This window comes from Lygodium microphyllum, chromosome 20, assembly GCF_053477565.2.
Source record: "Lygodium microphyllum isolate KBCC chromosome 20, Lygodium_microphyllum_v1.1.10, whole genome shotgun sequence".
Taxonomy (NCBI): domain Eukaryota; kingdom Viridiplantae; phylum Streptophyta; class Polypodiopsida; order Schizaeales; family Lygodiaceae; genus Lygodium; species Lygodium microphyllum.
The window spans coordinates 124762782-124786171 of NC_141154.1; positions in this window are offsets into that span (position 1 = coordinate 124762782).

Consider the following 23390-nt stretch of genomic DNA (forward strand, 5'->3'; position numbering starts at 1 on the left):
TTTTGCACATGTGTCGCACAAAATTTTTGGCTAACATATTGAACTATATGAAGCCAAGCATTGGATCAAAGAATACACATTTAAGTTTGTTCGTACCAATTGCAATTTTGCGTATACGTTTAAGGAATGTGAGGTTTTGAGACGTACCAAAAGCACATATATCATGAAAAGTGCATCACTACAGGATTATGTAACAAGGATTTTAGGCAAAAATTGGAGGTCAAAAATCATTCATAGTCCTAACATAGTAGAGTATCAAGTCACAATAAAGGACATGGCTTTCAAATAAATTTTTACTCTCTTGGTTGACTTTTTTCTTACTTTGGGATAGTTTAACTAACTTTATTTCCCAATTACAAATACTTTATCACACGACAAACTTTGTGCCTAGTGCTTAAGTATCGTAGATGGAGGATGCTCAAGGGTGAATAGTTGTGCCTTGATCAAGACACATGTGAAAGTACAATTGTAAATGTTAATATCATCTATGAGTGCCATGAGCCCCAAGGGTTACAAATAGAGGATAATTGGCCCTTGAGTATAATGCGCTAGAGAATCACAATGTTAATGGAGAATCCACATGCTAGCTTCAATTTTAAATTACGCGGTAGAAAGATTTGAAGCTACGCTAAGGGTACTATTCCTAACGGAAAGTGCATGCCTCCATTATATTTTAGAAATTGTATGTTGGGGGTAAAGCCACTTGCGCCTAGCTATCCATGTATTACTACACTAATAGTACTTATACACATGCACACTATTGCAAGCGACAGGTGCCCATCATTGTCACTTCATTCTTTATTCTTTCAGTGATATTTGAATAAAGGGAAGACCAGTCACACATTGTGACTGTTGGAGTTCCCATATCTTGAGTCTCTCTCTCTTGCTCCATCTGCCATAGCTCACACCTCTCTTGCTTCCACTTGCTCATGCTTCCACTTGGGCTTCTCCTTGACCTTTATTTGGCATTGCTTCAACTTTCATTCAAGTTATCTACAATAGGGTTTCACCATTGGCATCCATAGCTCCACCCCTTGACATTCGTATTGAACTCTCATTGCTCTACGACTTCTTAGAACCTATTGGGGCTATCTAGAGCAATCTTGAGCCTACATTGAGCTTATTTTAGAGAGTATTTAGCTCAATATTCAGGGCTAGAAATACAAATATGTTTTTTTAGCTATGGCCACTTTCAAGTACTTTGGACAAAGGCTTTGGTGTTATTCACCGCTCCTCCCGGCATTGAGTATTAGTTTTGAGTCATTGAGCTTCAGCTATTAACTATACAAATAGGGTAACATGCTATCATAAAATAAGGACAACCATATCTTCAATGTTTGGAGCTCATATATACTTCTCAAGATGTGTGTATATCTATGTTTCATTTTCAAATACTTGAGGGATCATATGTCATCGGTTTGAGATAGTATTGGATTGATTTGAGCTCTCCTTAGCTCAATTTTCTCATAGATATCATTGCTGTCATAACAGGTCTAAATGGTATTTATGTAGGAAATGTCATGCTCTTGGCTTATGTGATGCTCTCGAGATGCTCATTTCATGTTGGCCACTTCGGGAATGTTTGGCCAATGTATTGGAAAGATTTTGGACTGATTTGAGCCCATATTTGGCTCATTTTTATTGTCATTTTTACTGTTGTAATAAGCAAGGCTGAAGGTTACTTTATCAGTGAAAGCATATGCATATTGCTTGTTGATGCTTCTCAGCTACTTGGTTGTTACATTGAGCTTTGGCTTTTATTTGCAACAGTGAGCTTGAGTATGTTGTACCTCATTTTCAACATGCTGTAATTACAAATTGTTGTATTGTTTATGAAAGCAATATCCTCCATTTGATGTTGTTTTGGTCATAGTTTGTGAACAACTCATTATTTAGTATGTACCTCTTATTTTTAGCTTGCTTTGGCAGTGGTTTTGGGATTTTTTAGGTATTATAGCAACCTGTTTGGTCTGTATTGTGCCTCTTTTTCCTACAGTATGGTTGCTCATTCGAATGATAGTGCTATCTTCAACATTGAAAAGTTGGATATGGCAACAATTATGGCTATTGGAAGACCCAACTTTGGCAAGCTTTGGTGCAAAAATCTCATATTGGGCTGATCAAATGTAAAAGCATTAAGCCTAAAGGTCACGATCAGGATGTATTGGATGACTTAGATGAGCTTTGCAGGTCCACGATTATCATGTCCCTCAACAAGTAGGTTTATTATAATGTTGTCTCATATGGGCACTCTACATAGGATCTTTGGGAGAAAATCTATAATCTATATGATAAGCAGAGCCTTTCTTCTCAGATATATTGGCTAAAGTAGCTTATGGACCTTCGTAGTATGAAGGAAGATACCAGTGTTTCTTGGCATTTGAGTGAGTTTCATGCTATCATTGGCCAGTTGTCATCGCAAGGTATTGACTTTAAGGACAATCTTCCACTTTTGTTCTTTTTGGTCACACTGTTTGTGTTAATCCTCAAACGAAAAAGGTGGAAAATCCAAAAAATCTAAAGTAAAAGACAAGGCCAAGGCAAAAGTGAAAGGGAAGACAAAGGCACGCCAAGAAAAATATGGAAACATAAGAAGTGCAGAAAAGTCCTAAATCAAGGAGAAAGGCACACAAGAAAAAGTGCAAGTCAATACTTTTGTAAAAGAGTGCAAGGCATACCATGATTTATTTTAAGAGCGTCAGGCTCTCATCCTGTAAATTGTAAATGTAGATGGACAGTAGGGAGGAAGCTAGGATGATAGGAGGACAATGGGAAAAAGGGCCTAGGCCACTAGCCATGTAAAAAACGGGATAAGGCGATGACCGCCCAAAAGGGATTTAGGGTTTTGTATATAAAGTTGAAAAGTGAATGAGAAGCTCATTATTGTGTGTGGCCAAAAGTAACTTTCCACTTCTTCTTCTTCTTCTTCTTCTTCTTCTTCTTCTTCTTCTTCTTCTTCTTCTTCTTCTTCTTCTTCTTCTTGCTTGCTTGCTTGCTTGCTTGCTTGAGCTTGTGCTTGAGAGAGGGAGTGTAAGAGTGTGAGGGAGTGAGTGTATGAGGGTGAGGACCGTGGTGGAGAAGCTCTCCATCTTCTCCTCTCTTCTTCTTTCTCTTGTATTACTCGCGGCAATGGAGCTTGGAGCATGGAACTTGAAGCTTGGACTTGGATCGTGGAGCTACTAGAGTGCTCGAGAGAGGAGGCAACTCGATTGGGCATGGAGGTAAGCTCACTACACTCGTAGAGAGATAGCGTGTTGGCTATGTGAGGGGTAGCCACTAGTGCTTGGCATAAACACTTGAAAGAATAAGCGGTCTGTGGGTCTTGGGGCGGTTGAGCTTGAGCTCGTGCCTCTACATTTTAGTTTTATTTCTTGGACCAACGGATGCAAGCCTTAAGTGCTTGCGCACTCCGAATCGAGCATTAAAGTAGAGTTTTCCATGAACCAGTGCTTGAGCTAGATAGGTAGGAAGTGAGGGAGTTTGAAGAGGTATTCGATCTCCTTAGCAAGTAAGTTTTTGGTTTTTTGGATTTAGAAAGGTAGGTTGGAGTAGTGTAGGTGTTTGCTTTGTGATTTAGATGCATTAGGAAAGGAAAAAACAAAGAAAATAAAATAAATAAATACATGAATTAGGGTTTTTGCTATCATAATAGGGCAAGAGGGTTTGATGTTTGCCGATTTGTAATTTGGAGTTTATTTGTTATTCTAGGTATATACAATCCTTCATTAAGGTCTATCCTTACATTCTAGAAGTTTGTGCAACCCCTCATAATAAAAATCATTAAAATCGAGTTGATTTTTGTCATCCTTGGAAACTCATCCACATGAATTGGACACTATTACTAGAGTCTGATTCCTTGAATCGGACTCTAATTCCCAGAATCGGACCAACCCCATCTTGTCCAATCGAACATACACTATCCAATTTTGAAAATCGGACACAAAAATCGCACCATCCAAAATTGGACACTTCAAATCGAACACCTATCAAATCGGATGTGTGACTGCCAAAATCAGATACGCCATAATCGAACCACCAAAATTGGAACATTCGAAATCAGACCGTCTGATTGGCCGATCGAACCAACCCAAAAGTGAACGTTCGATTCTGATAATCGGACTCCTAAGAATCGAAGCTTTGAGAATCGAACAGAAAACTATCAAAATCAAACAAGTGAATAGAATACAAATTTGATACATCTAAGCCCTGAAACCGACCCAGAGAGACCATATAAAGCCAAAAACACATCATAGATCTATCACTTGGCTGAAATCTAGAGCAAGTACTTTAAAACTTGGCTATGAACGGTCCTTCAAATCGCACATGGTTTTAGCATAATAGCCCTGCAAGTCGAGGGGGATTGCCTTCCCCCCCCCCCCCCCCCGACCCTCATAGAGGGGGCTCCTCTGCACCTCCCCCAAGGAGGCTAGAGAGAAAATGTGTATCGTGATAGGTCCTCCAAATTAGATCCTATTGTAGTAATGGCTCTGCACAAACATAGATTCTCACTTGCAAAACAGCAACCAAGAGCCCATACCCAAACAAAGATAACCAAAGATCCTAGAACCTCAATGGGCCAATCTAGCCAACAAGGGCAAAAAGGCTAGACTACAAAAACATGTATGCGTTGCATTCGGACTGCATCTAGTCAAAGAAAAATGCAACAACATCAAGCTACAACTACGAGGATGACTAGACATGACAGTCTTGATGATGGATGCACCTTAAACAGCACTGCACAGACGAACCAGGACATCAATGGAGAATCCACATCTAGTTGTACACGGACTCAAAGGCATGTATCAGAAGGCTTGAATTTATAAGCCAAGACCCAGAAGATGAAGACATAGTACTGTCTGCTTATCTTAGGGTCAAACTCACCGCCAAAAGAGAGCAAAGTGTCGATGCTCTCATCAATGAAGGAGCTAATTTTAATATCTTGACCTAGGAAGCATGGACCCTACTAGGCCAACCAGAGCTCACACCATCTAATGCAACTCTTAATCCTTATAGGGGACACCCACAAGCACTTATAGGGAAGTGCAGAATCCTTGTAACTATTGAAATGGAAAGCTTGCCTATCATATTCCATATTCCTCCAAATAGTGCAAATTGTGGAAATGAAACCCTCCTAGGAAGACCCTTCAAAAGGGTGATGAAGAGTGAGGCCGATTATGTAGTACAGAGGATACACTTGACACTACCGAGTGTGAGAATAATCACAACCTTTAGCAAGGGTGATCTCGAGGGAAAGACAAGGAACATTTTGACATATCAGGCAAGCCTAGTAATGAGAGCAAGGACTTGTTGAAAGAGTTGATACAAGCGCATGTTGAACAAAGAGAACCAGTGAGAGAGGCCATACTTGAAACAAGAAGGTTAGGAGACAATTCCAAGGATAGGCTTTGGACTTACAAATATCATAGAAGACCAGAAAAGAAGCCCAAGCCTTATAGACAGAGGTATCGATGGAAGAGCCAGCACAATGCCACGATGGATATCCAAAATGTTGCTACCTGCTCAAGGGTATTATGTAGGTAACCAATGGATTTGGGTACCAAAACCCCCTACTAAACCACCTCTATCAGCTGAAGGCTAGATTGTATCAAAAACAAAGAAGCACAGGAGGAAATCTAAATGAAAACAGTGTTGGAGTGACTGAGCCTCTCACGATTGAAATCAAGAAACTAAACATGACTATTCGAAAGGTAGATCCTCAGTCTAGCATGCTTAACAAGTGGATATCAAATGTAACCATTGAGAGTACACAAAAACCACTAGTGCCCAATGAGCCTTTGACTTCCCAAGAGGATGATGCACCACATGCGCAATGTTGCTCATGATAAGGTTGATTTCTCAACAAAGCAAATTTTAGAATCGTCTAATAGCCACGAGAAAATCTTCCAGCTAATGCTAAGTCCACCTAGGAGTCCCAAATCTCCTACACCCTCTTTCCCTAAATGGACATAGGAAGCACAACAACAGTCGTCAAGTGCAGCTTCTCAATCCCCATCTCAATCTCCGTCTGAGTTTCCAAATGCCCAAGATGCACAACATGACACAACCCCTAATTCTTAGCCTAAGGATATGCCTATGCAATCCACCGTGACTAGCTCATAGATTTGCATAAGGGAATATGCAAAGAGCAACAAAAGACACGACCACCCTTGATTTGCCTAAGGACTTGACACCATAGTTTGCCAATAGTAGCCAATCCACTGAACTTGTCGCTACTACTTCCAATCAAGAATCAGAGCAGTCATAGTTTTTGGTCGTAACGATGCCCCTTCTGGAATGTGTCCTTAGCAATTCACGTGCGGAAGCGGTGTCACAACCAACATGCTTGACACCTCCAACAGTTCCAAAGCACCTAAAGCCTAGGCTTGAGGAGAAATCTCTTGAAGATTTGGCCAAGGAGATGGCGCATCTGACTGAACCTTGATCACAAGCTGCCAGCCACCCATCACATGTGCATACATCCATGTGGATATCGAAAGGCCAACACCAAAGCAAACAAAGCTCATAGCCAAACCCCTGACTTGGGACAAGCAACAAAATGTTTGCTCCTGCCATGTAGCTGTCATCACTGAAGAAGTCATAAAGGACATCCCAAAGGCCACAGCTAGAGAATTGCACTTGATACCCTCACTCTATACTTCTCAATGTGAAACAAACAAGGAAAAGCTCGAAGCATACAAACGAAAAGGGAAAGGACAAAATAACTTTGTGCAGAAATGGTACTCCAACCAAAGTTTTGCATCCAAAATTGGCCACCGACTAATAACACTCAAAGGAAAGCCCTTTGGACATCAATACATGATCCCACGTACATTGCCCCAACCTCATTAAGAGTGTTGGCAATGGTCCATGAGGTTTAGCTTTCTACCACTATCCAAAAACATCCCTTATACGATAAACTGATTCTAGAAGAAGATCTACACCTGGCTAGCAGGCTAGGAGTAGGGAGCATGGTACTTGATGTTAGTGCATATGTCTTTTGCCTCACTCAAGACCCTACAATCCTAGATCTCTATGCTTCCCATCAATACAACCCTAACTTCTTCAACTGGTTTCGTCCAATCCTACATAACAAGGGCCCTAAATCGTATCTTGGTTCTACACTAGAGTCACCCAAACCTCCAAAGCAAGAGAAGAACATCTCTAAACACATCATCCGCTCTGATAACAAGCAATGGAGGCATATTGCAATGGGTAAGGACAAGAGTCTAGAGCAAACGCCCGACCCAGAACAATTGCCAATGCAATCTGATGAGGGGCTAAATGGAGGGGAATTAGCTGAAGAGCTAGACTCTCCAAGAAGAGAGGTAGTTGTACCCTCACAACCTAGCGAGGCTATTCAGTAGGCCACATCTATGTCACATGAGGACACACTAGAAAAAGAGAACACCAAGGCCCACCCAAGCCCATCAATGGCTGACCTACTTTAGGATCTTGACTCTTTAAAGGATACACATCAATTGCCCAAGAAAAAGAGGAGAAAACAATGATAGTTGCAAGTGGTTGTATATGCCACAAGAAGTTTGAGATCAAGAGTGCTGAAGAGCTAAGGAATAAGCCATCGAGTCCACCCATTGCCATCTATCCTAACAGCGATGAAACCTCAGACACATCTATGTGTTCTGATAAATCAAAGCAACCATTACCATCAATGGTTGCTTCCAATGCTCAATCCACTGACAGCAGAGCTTACATTGACCAATCAAGAGTGGATACAACATTGTCACAATAGGTTGACAAAACTATACTAGTCACATTCGAGGAAAACCATGACACAATAGCAGCAAAGCCTCAAGAGAAACATGAAAACCTCAAGGACATGAGCAATCCTAGCATTGACCAATCTTGCTCGTCTAGACTTGAGCCCCCAGCTATGCTAAAGCCTAGGGAAACTCTTAGAACCTTGCATGAGATAGAAACCAAGCAAGCCATCATTGAACATAGAAGTGTCACAGAGTGCTTCACTGAGTTGGATGCTAAACTCAAATTATTCGCACGTGCCTATGTCCCTGTGGACATGCATATTCCCTAGGGAGAAACTTGAGGAATATTCATCATATCTACTAGCCTGGGAAGAGTAAGAATATCTTAACAAGCACTATGACAAGCTCCTACATGAACGCATGCAACTCATCTCTAACGAGGAAGCCCATGAACTACACTTAACTGTGACATTCAACAAAGCACTTTGCCAACCAAATCTCTTAGAGATAGAGCAACTAAAGTGACAATCAGAGGATCAAGTCAATTTGAAAAACATTGGTTTGAAAACCGTGCTACAATGGTTGAACTTGGAGCTTGGATTATGACATGATAGTCTCAGAGGACTGATTGGCCAAATGGTAATCTCAAAGAGACCCGACCTATGTGGCGCCAAGTTCCTTTCGAGTATTGATTGCCATTCGGAGTATGGAATTAGCCAAAACTAGCCAAGAGAACTCTCTGATTGATAAAATTCTCATTAAGGAGGAGCTACATGTTGCGAGTAGACTCGAACAAGGTACCATGCTACTTAATGTTGCAAAATATCTATTATTATTGAGTAGGTTGCCACAACTACTAAATGTGTGTGCCACACTCCAGTACAATCTTGAGTTCTACAATTGGGTTTTATCCTCATGAAGTGACATGGATTCATAAATGTGTACATAAATAAACAGTGTGTTTTGTGACTGTGTATAGATTAATACCAAAAAAGCAAAGCCAACACACACACAAGCAATGGTAATCAAGCACAGGTGATATGCATCGAATTCAACACTATGAGATTAAAATAAGTGATGTCTTTTTTAGCTACATCTGTTCATTATGATTGAAATATATGACTTGCATGTACTCTCACAAGTTGCCAATTGGATACAGGATGACACAGGTCTCTGTACAAAAGTCTTTAATGTCCAAGTCACCACAAGACCACTAACCCCACAAAGAGCCATTACAGAAAAAGCAACAAAAATACCAAGAAAAAGAGCCATGACGAAATCCACATTGCTGTAAGAGAAAATCACCCCTGCAGAAAGCACACATTGCATTTGAGTATGGCCCAAAGCATAGTCATTGGCTACTCTCTCTTTCTTGGCCAAACTCTACATCTGGCTCATTGCAATTGCTACCTCAATTGTACCGATGCCTCACATTTTACAAAGAGGTTTACAAAATCTCAAGTGTATCTCTCCATCTCAACAACTCTTCCTCTAGCATCAAGGCTAGTAACACAATCATCCTTGTAATATCCATTTTTCATAGCCTTTGGATCTCGACATTTCTCAATCCAAATGAAAGGCTAAAAGCCTCAATGTCTTGCATTGGTTGTATTCATTTTATCCAAAAAAAAAAAAAAAGAGAGAGTGAAAAAAGAAAAGAAAAAAAACACTCACAATCACAGGGCAGCACCTAGGGGTCCTCAAATTAGGTACGTCCAGTGACCTTGGTTGGCTGGCTCCATCCCTAGTCCCTTAGCCATTTATACATACCCCACAATTGTTCAGGGCACATCAAGGGCAGGACATAACTAGGGAGCTTGTCTCGCCTATGCTTAGACCTGTCACCTTGAACCATTTGCACAATTCTTTTTCGCACTCCATCTCAATACCATTGCAATCAATAGTGGTAAGCAAGGCACAAAAGACCATGGAAAGTACACCGTACTCTTCAAACACTACAAGTAGCCACCAGCTACCAAAAGCTAAGGCATCAATGAGATCAACTATGAAGGGGATGCAATGGCAGTAGAGAAGGAGAAGAGGAAGATGCAGGAGAGAAGAGCACACACAATGTAGGTGCTGTCCAACTAAACTGACAGCCTTATTGCACAATCATATTATATATGAATAAAGAATGTGCAGTCACAGTATACACGAGTAGGCCCAGAGGCCTTTTACCCCAACAACCTCCCACTAAAAGGCCAATGTGGCTAGGGAGTGAAAACAAAGAAAATAAAAAAAAAAGACAAGCTGAGGAATCATAACATCTCACCCAATGCCCAATCGGAAAGTGAGTTGTGCCAGAAGTGTTGGGAACCTCTGCAGAAGAAGAGTCAAGCATCCTCAAGTCCATGACATCTAAGAGATAAGCAATCCCGTAGCTCCATACAACGGAGCAATCCAAGAATGCTTCTCATGAAGCAAGCACAACTCATCAGTGCACAGCTGTAAAGCATCAGAGTCGTGCATAGCATTAGCGTGGCGCATATAAGACAACGGAGAGCAGTCAAACTCTCCAAAGTCAATCACTGAAGGAGGGCCAACATCTCGGACACTCGTCCAACGGGGTCTCAAGACTACATGTGGCCTCAGCGAAATGAAAGACTGACATATAGTTGGTTGTCTAGCTTGCAAAACTACAAGAAAACGGCTCTCATGAGCCTGCAAGGGGTCTAGCAATTGACCACCAACATCCTGACCCTGACTGTTATGCATAGCTAGGTCATCTGGGCCAATAAGTGCCTCATTTTCAGCATAAATAGCTTGCTATAATGGCACTGTAGCTGCTGTAAAATTAGCCATAAACCGTACTGAACGCTCATCAAGAGGGCTAAGAGGTGTCTATGTCTCATAGAAGACAGAATGACGGTTGCGTATGACATGCTGGGTATCCAAATCCCATAATCTGTGGGCCTTAAAGTCACCATCTTCATAACCAAGGAGGATACATTTACGTGACATAGGCTCATGTGGCATATGTACAGATGCTTGGCAGCCAAACATCCTCAAGTAATCATAGGAGGTTCGCATGCCACTCCATGCCTCATGGGGTGTAATACCATCCAAGGTCAAGCACAGCATCCTGTTAACCAAATAGACTGATGTCATAAGGGGCTCAGCCCAAAAGCCATAAGGCAACCCAGCTGTGGTAAGCATAAAAGCAACCTTTGTCTGTAAGGTCAGACACATGCCATGAGCAATCCCATAATACCGTGGGCATAAGAAATCAATGACATATTTCTGACAAGAGATCCATAAGCTGGGAGAGATAGCATGACTCTCATAATCCATCTGCAAGCATCTAGGCCTGCTACTAGCAAAATCCATAAACTTGTCAAGCATAGTAACAACATCCTCAATCCCTACCAAAGGGTAAGCCCAAACACGGTGGGTAGCATGATCCATGAAGGTCACAAAATACGACACTCCACCAAGTGACTGGGAAGATACTGCACCATGAACTAGATCTAGAGGATCATGCCTCACACTATCGCCATAAGTCAAAGAGGCTCTGCACGGATCATGAGTACAATGAGGGCAAGCATCAAGATCTGTAAGTGGCATAGGAGGCAGCAATGAGTCTGAACGAGACAAGATCTTCATCTCTCTTTGGTGCATATGGCCTAGGCAATAATGCCATAACAATGCATGTGGTATTTGGATAACTGCAACCATAGAATCTCCCACATGAGAGACATGCACTGGGTAATGAGAGCCAACTCAAGAACCTCTGGCCAAAACCAAGCAACCATGACAGATCTTCCATGACATATCCTGAAGAGAAACAGAGTAATCTGCATCATGCAATTGACTGACAGAAATCAGGCTCTTATTGAGCATGGGAACATGTAGAACATCCCTGAGCATAAGAGAAGTCCCATTGTACCAACAATAGCATAAGTCTGCTCAAGGCCCAAATCAATACATCCATCAACCTCCCTATAAGAAGAGAACCATGCTCTATGAGGGGTAACATGACAAGATGCCATAGAGTCGAAAAGCCAATCAAAGGCATGGGCCTGATCATTGAGCAAGTAAGCTATAGGGAAACTAGATGATAGGAGGACATGCTCAATTGCATCATCATGGGTAACTGCATGTACCTCACTGCTAGAAAGAGTGGTAATACCTGCTGCATTGCTGACTCCCTGCTCATGTCAAGTCTGTCTCTGTCTCTGTTGCTCTCTAATCCATCTAAAGCATTTTCTTTGAACATGCCCAAGCTTCCCACAATGGAAGCAAACAACATTTGAAGTAGAAGAACATGTAGAAGATGACAAGGAATCCAAGTCATCATGAATAGGGCCATCCATAGCATCCACAGAGCTCAAGTAGTCGAGGGCTGTCCCAACATAGGGAACCTGCTCATAAAGACAATCATCTGCTAGTACATCAGTGGTAGAAGCATGCTGCAAATGCTCATGAAACCTCAATGGATGGGAGGACATAAAGGCATTAATCAAGGATGCAAAAGCTCCCACATGAAGAAGAGTCGTAGCCAACTGCATGACATAACCAACCATATTACAGTGAAGCATAGGACATCTGTCATAAGAGCATATGATATTCAGCCATGAAATCAGCCCATAACCATATGCATACACGTAGCTCTACAGTACATCATGCCATCAAGGAACATCCAAGTCAAGTAAAGGCCAACAAGTGGCAAAGCATCTTGCAAGAGTCAAGCTCCAGGTGAAGCCCAAACATCTATACAAAAACATCAAAATAAGTGGCTCTGTAAGGTATACAATAGTAGACCATGTGCATAGACGGGTAAGCATACATGGCATCTACTCTCTAACATGGACGGCCAACATGAGCCCAACTAGCATAGAAGCTAGACAACAAAGGAGCAAGAAAGCCATAACTGTAAATCCCAAGCACTATCCAAGTCCACTAATCAGTAAGTATCTTGCATATCAAATGCAAACGAGCAATCACAACTCAATAGGCAACTGCCAAAACAAGGGAGCAATTCACTGCTCAATACCTGTAAGTTCATCCAAGTAATAACCAAGGTCCATAATCGGAGCATCAAATCCCATATAGTATCCAAGCTCGTAACGGAAAAAGCCAAGTCGTAATGGAAAAATCCAAGTCAATGTCCAACTGCTCAAGGGAATACTCAAATGAATGTCGAGACGAGCTCAAACAACTGCCATCCATAGCCAAAGCATAAAGCATTCACCAAGACATCATAACCCGTACCAGGTACCCTAGGCATAAACCATGTCATAGATGAAATGCCAGCTACAAAGAAGTGACAGTCAAACCCAAATCGAGCTCTAATCTCAGCTCAAAAGCATTCCAGAGCATAAACAATACATGTGACATAGTCCAAATACATCATGACATCATACCGAGTAGCCGGGAGCACCCCGTAACCAATAGGCATAACCAAACTATAGCATAAATATCTTCAGCCCTGAAGTTTCCAGCAGCATATAACCTCTGAAAATTGAGAAAATCAGTGCTCAATCCAAGCTCAAATCCATAGGCAAACCATAGGCATACATTCCCGTATGTATAGGCACCAACCGAGCATAATTTGGCATCAAATGCCAAGACCTGTAAGCATAAAATTGAAGTAACAGGTGGCTGCCCTGTTTTGGACAGATCTGGGATTGTTCAAAATAGTCAATGGCTGAGCTAAATCAGCTCCAAATGTGTCTCACATAAGAGGCATAACATCCACAAGTGATCCGGTATCAATAGACATCAGTAGAAGCATCACATAAGCCATAGGCACACAAATACATACTATCTCAGACCTAAAATATGTTGCATAATATTCTCTCATTAGAATTTGGCAAATCCAACATCACCATCGGTCTGGAGTGTGCCAAAATCCCAACTTAGACTCTTACCTTGCCTAAATTGGGTTCCAAATCCTCGAGATATGACAAAAATAGTGATTTTTGGGCCAAATTTTGAAACATGTACAAAAAAAAACGTGAGCTAGCTGGGGGGAGGGGGTTTGATGTCCCACATGTCAACAATGGGGCCCAAAGGGGGCACAAATGGGGGCCAAAGAATGCCTACACCAAGCCTCAGCAAGCCTTGATAGGCTAGAAGCAAGATCCAGGTGAAGGAAGCTCCAAGAGGTGTGAGCTATGCCTGCCCACAACCTGTGAAAACCCTGTTGAGTTGAAAACTGAGTGAGAATGAAGAACTCATACCTCGTGTGGAAGGCCAGGATGAGCTCTTGAAGACCTGCTCTGATACCAGTTGAAGGGGATGCAATGGCAGTGGAGAAGGAGAAGAGGAAGATGTGGAAGAGAAGAGCACACACAATGTAGGTGCTGTCTAACTGAACTGATAGCCTTATTGCACTATCATATTATATATGAATAAAGAATGGGCGGTTACAGTATACACGGGTAGGCTCAAAGGCCTTTTACCCCAACAAACTATGCTACATCGTGTTATCAAAATCACAAATGATGTCTCAAGAAGCCTTCGAGTGTACTTCTCCTCAACATAAACAAAAATTTCCACCCCATTGAACCCTTGTTTCATCCACACATTGCTACAAGAAACCTGACCATTAGTCTTCTAACTATGTAATATCTAAGTATGCACATACACTCACATAATATCTGCACCACAATCTATACGCAATTTGGGTCCTCAAGTACAAGACATTACTGCCTAGAGTTTGAACCTGTCTTCCAAATTAATCAAACTACGTCTTGTGCACAATAAGAAGACTAGCACTAACCCCTAGGGAGAGACCATATGAGAGGTTTTCAATTGCAAGTGTTGAAGACTCCAATGAAAGTATTGGCAACTCTTCATCAACACTCAACTCTGAATTCTTATCCTTTATCATCATGCAAGCCCACCAAAGAATGGTCACATGCAGAATAGCAGATTGAACCTTGCATCTTCATCTCTCCAAAACATCAACACATGTGCCAATCATGAGTGAAACTCCCAATAAAAAATAGCCCTATTACCAACTCCAACAACCCTATCACTAGTCAATAAAGCCAACAACGTGCCCCCAGTGTGACCATCCGTGCCACCACCAAAACTCCTCCACAGCAAACTACAGCAGTCCCTTCCACCCACATCTTCGGTGCATGCCAAAGCCTGCTACCTACAACGGGGCACTTGTCTAGGAGGGGGTAATATTAACCCTCAAATGAACAAGGTGGAAAATCCATAAAATCTAAAGCAGAAGACAAGGCCAAGGCAAAAGTGAAACGGAAGACGAAGGTGCACCAAGAAAGACATGAAACACAAGAAGTGTAGAAAAGTCCTAAATCAAGGAGAAATGTGCACAAGAAAAAGTGCAAGTCAATACTTTTGTAAAAGAGCACAAGACGTACCATGATTTATTTTAAGAGCGCAAGCTCTCACCCATGCAAATTGTAAAGGTAGATGGGCGGTAGGAAGAAAGCTAGGAAGATAGGAGGACAATGGGAAAAAGGACCTAGGCCACAGCCGCATCCATGTAAAAAAGAGGATAAGGGGATGACCACCCAAAAGGGGTTTAGGGTTTTGTATATAAAGTTAAAAAGTGAATCAGATGCTCATTCTTGTGTGTGGCCAAAATTAGCTCTCCTCCTCTTCTTCTTCTTCGTCTTCTTCTTCTTCTTCTTCTTCTTGCTTGCTTCAGCTTATGCTTAAGAGAGGGATTGTGAGAGTGTGAGGGAGTGAGTGTGTGAGGTTGAGGGACCGCGGTGGAGAAGCTCTCCATCTTCTCCTCTCTTCTCTTCTCTTGCTCATGGCAATGGAGCTTGTGGAGCTTGAGGATCGAGCTTGCTTGAAGCTTGCACTTGGATCATGGAGCTGCCAGAGTGCTCGAGAGAGGAGACAACTCGATCGAGCATGGAGATAAACTCACTACACTCGTAGAGAGATAGCATGTCTGCTATGTGATAGGTAGCCACTAGTGCTCGACTTGAAAAGCTTGAAAGAATAAGTGGTCCGTGGATCTTGGCAGTTGAGCATGAGCTCTCGCCTCTACAATTTGAGACTGTGGACATATTCCATACCATTATGTGTGCAAATATACCCAAGAATGGGCTGAAATTATCTAATGTAGATGGTGCACTCCAATAGAGGAGATCAATAGGAAGAATGTGAATGCTTCTTGTACTTCTCATGATTTGACTGTTTGAGATCACCATGATGGTAAGAGTGGGAATGACTACCTTAGTGGTAAATACTCACAGAAGTCTCATTCTAAGTCCTGTGGATAGTTTCTAGTATGTAAGTCTAATTTGACATGCCATTATTGTGAGAAAGCAAGACATATCAATCCATAGTGCCATAAAATGCACAATGACAAGCATAAGGAAAAGGGAAAAGGGAAATCACATGACAAGTCTAATGATCACAGTATTATTCTTGCTAAGTGTCCAATGTTAAGATCGAAGAGATCAATATAGTGCAGCAACCTGACTCTGATGATGATTACATAATTGCATCTTCTTCTTTAGATGAGTCACAATTGTTTGATGCCTTGCCTGGTTTTACTCAATGTTGATTGATGGATTGAGGGGCTTCCTTTCATGTGACCCCCCATAGAGAGTGGTTTCACTCTTATCGTAGTATGACTGGATCTCTCCGTTTAGGGAATGACTTGGCATTGTAGATAGTTGGTATTGGTGATATTCGGGTGCAACTTAGTTCAGGTAGTATGTTTACTTTGCATAATTTTTGACATGTACTGGCTCTCACGAAGAGTCTTATCTCTATTGGCACACTGAATGATGAGGGTTACTTTGTTTCCTTTCGGGATTCTTCTTGAAAGATCACCCATGGGAACCTTGTTCTGACATGTGGTGCCAAGTCTGGCACTTTATATCCCTTGGTTGTATCTGGATCTGTAAATCATGTTTTGGCTGTAGTTGCAGTTCCACATGTATCTCTTTGGTATCATCGCCTTGGGCACATGTCCTTAAAGGAAATGAAAATACTTACTCGTTTGCTGTACCTTTCGCCCCTTGACTATAAGTCTCTTGAGTCATGTGATCATTGTTTGTATAGTAGACAGACACATAGTATACATATGAAGTCTAGCACTCTGCACATGGGTGAGCCTTTAGCTTTTATTCATTCTCTGATGTCTATGGATCTATGCCCAGTTAGTCACTCATTAGGAGGTGCGAAGTACTTTGTCATATTCATTGATGATTACTCACATAAGATCTGGGCATATCCCATAAAGCTTAAATCTGATGTTTTGGCTACCTTTCAGCATTGGCTTGCATTAGTTGAGAACTACTCTGGGTATACGAGGCTAAAATGCCTACGGTCAGATAATGGGGGTGAGTATGTTTTTAAAGCCTGAGTAGTTTTGCAATCAAAGGGGTATTAAGCGTGAGTTGACTGCCCCATACACCCCACTCCACAATGGTATAGCTAAGTGCATGAATAGGAAAATATAAGAAAGGTTCCATAGTACGCTTAGCTAAGCAGGCTTAACATAACAGTTTTGGGCTGATGCAGTGACTCTACTACCATACACTTGATCAATCGATATCCTTGCAGTTCTATTAACTTTCAGGTTGTAGAGGAGATGTTGTCTAGAAAACCTCCCTCGTATAATCATTTGCATGTCTTTGGTTTTGAGCCTTTCTGCCATGTACCTAAGGACAAGCACACAAAGCTAGATCCTAAGTCCATGAAATGCATCTTTCTTGGTTACGGGGATGCAAGTGAGATGGGCTATTGCCTATGGGATCGACAGGCTCAAAAAGTCATCCGTAGCCATAATGTAGTTTTTCATGAGAAAAAGATGCATAAGAAACCTGAGTGGATAGTTGAGATATGTAGGGTTATCTTTCAAGAGGAGCCTCCTACTCCCATGCAGTCAACTAGACAGCCTACATTAGCAGGTGATGCTCCAATAGCCCATGACCATGATGGTAGATAGAATATCCAGGCTCCTCAACTTGCCTTAAGGCACTTTGCTAGAGCCAAACGTCCTCTTAGGCAGTTTGAGCCCTCCATTGATTATATGATGGTGACAAATGCAAGTGAGCCTCTCGCTTATGATGAGGTCATGCACCGTGGTGATAGTCATTCTTGGGAGAGTGCCATGCAGTCAAAGTTTGACTCCTTACAAAAAAATCATATGTGGGAGTTGGTTCCTTTAACTGGTGGAAAGCATGCATTGCCATGTAAGTGGGTGTACAAGTTGAAGAGCATCCTTGGATGCCCCAAGCCTACCTATAAGGCAAGATTCGTTGCTAAGGGTTTTAAAAATGAGCATGGTATTGACTTTGAGGAAGTCTTTTCTCTTATAATCAAGATGACTACCCTACATCTAGTACTAGCATTGGTTGCTCAGTTAGATTTGGACCTTTATCAAATGGACATTAAGTCAGCTTTCTTACATGGGGACTTGCATGAGGAAATTTATATTCAGTAACCTAAGGGCTTTAAGGAAAAAGACAGGGAACACTTAGTGTGCAAATTAAGAAAGAGTCTTTATGGCCTTAAGCAGTCACCTAGGGAATGGTACCACAAGTTTGATGCTTTTATGCATTCAGAGAGGGCTATACATGCAGTGATATGGATCTATTTTTATACAAAAGAAGGCTTGTGATGGCAACCTTTTAATTTTGGCACTCTATGTGGATAACATGTTGATTTGTGGGAGAGTTCTCGATGAGCTAGATGCTCTAAAAAGTCAACTCAAGAAGAGCTTTGAGATGAAAAATATGAGACATGCCTCATATATTCTTGGGATGTGCATTGTGTATGAAAAAGAGCTTTGTCAAAAGAAGTACCACTTGCCTGAATTTAGTTAAGTTTGTTGTGATCCTTGTTACCTCTACTTGAACATAATTTCTTGTATGGTGTGCAAGGTTTGTCTTGTTTAGAATTAGTTACACGCAATCATTGAAAGCACTTTTCATTTATGTCCACGTTTATATGCTATGGCTCCATGTCACTTGAGATTATGAGAAAGCCAATTATAGAATTCAAGATTATACTCAAGTGTAGTGTAGGTAAAAAGGAGTTGTGGAAACTTCACTAGAAATTATAAATATTATGTGGCATCCAAGTAGTATCATTTCTTGTCCTAGCTTGCTAGCAACATGCAGCTCCTCTTCTATGAGAATTTTGTCAAGCACATGATATTCTAAGATGGGTCCAATTAAATCCATACCTCAAACAATAGTAACTATGTGAAAGGAGGTAGGGACTACATACATTGAATCTCTTTGAGATTTCCATATGGCTTGCATTCCCTCTGAGATAGTCATAATCTAGCCTCCAAGTTGGACCGTAGAAGCTCAACTATTAAGCTAATGTTTCTCATGTGGGATTCATTTGTCAACTTGTTGTTTCAACTCCTTATCTCAAATAAGTCATGTTGACAGAGCACTTCATGTTGAAGGTAGAAGTTAAATGATGTTCTTTGGCTTCTTAATCGTTTGAGATGTGTTGCATGAGGCCATCCAAAAGCTCACCACAGTATTCACTATGATGTTATTTCTCCTCCCATATTAGCACCCATGCTAGGTATTCCTCATGTTCTTCTGGCAATGTGCCTATATTGGTGTGGATATGCATATGTACAAATAGTATCATCTTAGTATTTAATTGAGTAAAGGAACTCTTAACATTTCTATGCTCTATGGAGCTTGTTTGGCTACAAATTGCAATTTTCTATAGAGTTCTCAATGTTGACATGGTCTTGATTGAGTGCAAGGTTGCTCGTACCTTCAAGGTTCTCATGTTACCCTAATGCTCCATAGCTAATTAGCCTTGTTTTATATCAAATGTGACAAGTGTAGTTCAATTGCAAATTGTGGTTTGCAATTACTCTATGTCCACTCTTGATCGAGTATCATTTGCTTCATTATTAGTGGACCGAATTTTGTCAACTGTAGCTGAAAGTGATTGTTGCTTGAAATCCTTGGGACTTCTAGATGTATTCCTAGGCTTATTGTCTTTAGGAGATGTTTGTCATTGAGTGTTTTAGTCATGTTGCAACCCAGCTCATTGGTGCTTTTTCTAGTTTAGCTCTTCATTTAGGTTTGGATCTTCTTCATGGAGGAAGTTTTTGGGTTGTTGTATAGCATGATGAATGTGGTCCCATAGCTGGTATTGGCAAACATAACCAATGATTACCTATGTAGTACCCTTGAGCATGTAGGAGGAACATTGCAACCCATCGTTGCATTATGCAAGCTCTTCATCAATGTGAGTTATCTATAAGTTATGGGTATTTTTCTTTATTTTTCACAAGTCTATTATTGCTTGGTGGTGGTTTTTTTGGAGGTCCAACATGCATCCTTAGCATCATTCACTAAATTTTTCATAGGGAGTGGTCATGCTAATTAGTTTTCTCTCCTTGTTATGTGCTCGAAGCAATTTATTGAGAATTTCCTTCTCTCACTAGCTAGTAACTCTTTTGAGTCAAGGATTTACTCCTTGCCTTTCATTGAGGACCAATGATATTATCCTTGCTAAAAGTTATAAGTATCCTTATATTTAAGAGTGTAATATATCCCTTATATTATGTAGTCAACCTTTTAGTTTGTTGTTCTCATAAAATCTCTTCCAAGGAGTATTTACTTTCCAATGTGTTTGCAGTTCAACAGTACATGGAATACGATGGGTAAGCTTTCATTTTTGATAGATGCAAGGATTCTACATTTTCCTAGAAGAGAATGTGATTGTCCCCCATAAGGGTTGAAGGTTGTGTTGTTGGTGTAAGGTCTAGTTGACCTATTTCAATCCATGCTTTGTAAGTTAGGATATTGAAGTCTGCTCCTTCATTGATGAAACCATCAATAGCATGCCCCCCTTTCTGAAGTAAGTTTGTCCCTAAGATAGGCATGCAGTATTATCTCCTCATATTTTGGGTCTAGGTTCACAACCCCAACCTTATGAATGCAAATCATTGAGTTCCTAGCTACACTATTCAACATGGTTCATGCTTTAAAATCATTTCCAATTTGCATGATGATGCTTATAAGGAATTCAAGGTCAGGGTTGTTGATTTCAATCATATTTGTGTTCATCTCTTGTGAGGGTTGTGACTTGTTTTGATGGAGTGCAATTTGAACAAACTATGCATATATTCTTTCATGGCCTATTTTCTCTTAATGTGGCTGGTGAGGCCCCTAAAGGTTCTAATATTCCTATTTCTATTCATTTGAATATGGGGGCCTCTTGGTTTCGTGCTTGTGTTTTGTTTAATCTTTGAGATATATTTCTAGGTTTATTTGCTTTCTAGCCTACACTATTAGGATTATCTTCATTTGAATATGGGATTCTCTTGGTTTCATCATTTTGTCTTTGTTTAATCTTTGAGATCTATTTCTAGGTGTGTTCACTTTCTAGCCTACTTTTTAATGAGTTTTCTTACTTGGCTCATGTTTCTTTAAGTATTCTTGGTAGTATGTTAGTCTCTCTCATATCGATGTTTGTTTTGGCACGATTCATTGTTTCCCTTGTTATTATTAAGTATGTTTTCCTTTGTCTATTTTTTATACAATTTGTTCTTTTTTTTGCAAGATTAATGGTATTTTTTACAAAATTCATAGTCTTTTTTCTTATCAAATGGACTTTTTTGCGAGACTAATGATATTCATAATTCTTTTCCTAAATTCTTGTGGGGAATGACTATACACAAACATGCTTTTTCTTTTCTTATCAATGTTGTCAGTTACAAATCAAATACCCTCATTACAACTCATGCTCAATTAGGCTTTCCTCTTTTTCAATCAATAATGTATCATGTGCAAACAAGTTGTGTAGCACTATGCTATGTGGGACCCTTCTTCAATCTTAGGTTCATTATTAGGGTCACTTATGTAAAGGTGTTGAATGATCAAGTCAATCTCATGCAAGTATTAAGTAAGTCTCATCTCATAAAGAATGTAGCACCTGAACTTCTTGGTCTCAAGTACCATCGCAAGGCACACCTTCTCCATATAAGTGTAGTTAATTTTTTATATGCCAAACTTTCGACTAGCAAACGCTATCAAATGGTACCACTTTTCCTCCCAAATTTGGGCCAGACAGCAGCTAATACTATACATAGTTGCTGTTTTATTACAAAGGTTGTCTTGGGTAAGAGGCACAGGTGCTCATCTCTCTCTCTCTCTCTCTCTCTCTCTCTCTCTCTCTCTCTCTCTCTCTCTCTCTCTCTCTCTCTCTGGATTTTGTTTGTTGCTATCTTTTTAATACAACATAATGTTGGTTCTAACCCTTATTATTGTATTATTATAGAGATCATTTTGGGTGAGTTTGCATAAGTGCTCATCTCTCTCCCTCTCTCTTTCTTTCTCTGTGTTTTCCTCTTTTCTATTGTTTTTTAGAATACCTTCATGCGAATACTAACTCTTGGTATTGTCTTCTTGTAGAGATCAATTTAGGCAAGATTGGACAGATGCTCATTACTTTCTCTCTCCCATTCACTCACATATACTCTCTTCCTTCCTCTCTGTTTTTTGACTTTTTTGTTATCTTTATAGTAGCTTTTGATACTAGTTCTAACTTTTAGATCAATTATCATCGTAGCACTTAATACAAGGTAGTGTAGAAATTCTATAGGTGTAGGTTTTGGTCAACAAGAATTCAATCTTATCTTCAATAGATCAACTTATAAATAAATTCACCCAATTTTGTGTTACTTTAATTCATGCAACTATCTATATATTTTTGAATGGAATCCATCAATCTAGTCACAATTTTCTCATATCTATGATTTCAATAGGTTTTGATAATCATAAATTTAAAATCTATTTGTTGTTACTGTAATCAACAGACTAGTACAAATATTTTACCTTATGGGTAAATTCTCTCTTTTACATTGTAGGAACTCATGAATAATTAGTTAGTTTGATTGTTATTGAAGTGCTATATTTCCATGATATACATGTACTATGCAAGGTTTGGGTGAAGCACAAAACTCTTGATCATTTTGTTGTGGTTAATGATTCCTTTATACTAGACGATATGCATCTACTGGAAGTCAAGGTTCAAATATCCTTTGATTTCTTTGTTAATCTTATATGTCCATTTGGATCTCCATGCCACTTGGCTATGATCCATGAAACTCTTGTATCATATTATCCATATAATACACAATGTGTTGAGTCATAGAATATCTTAAGTGTCAATCCAATGTGCTTATTCGGATTTGTATGCCATGTGGCTACCATCTGTGTATTGATTACTCTTTAATATTTTTTTATACAATGTATTGAGTTAAATCATACTCATATCCACTATAATGCAATTTATTTTTGCAAAATTCTTTGAATGTTCTTGTACTACTCTTTTTATTTTATTTCATGTAAATGGTATGATTAAAATGATGCCTTGAAACTGAATCCTTACTTTACATTATATCTATATGCATTTTGATATCAATGTTTGTGTCTATTACAGAAGTATAAACATCTCTTAATGCAATGTTGATCCATACAACGTATTAGTGAATATTTGTTGGACCTAAGATGCTTACTACTTAGGGCTTAAATATACTTCTTTACATATATTGCCTAGGTTAGAATACCTGAGAGAAGAACAAGCATTCTCTCAATAGAAGTATGTAACATGAAAGATGAAGAAGGGAATTAGATCACACATATGTATCATTGCTTATCTTGGGTATATATGCATCCAAGTATGAAGGAAGCTTTTAGGGTAAGAGAATACGTAATTGCATATGTATCAAAGTAT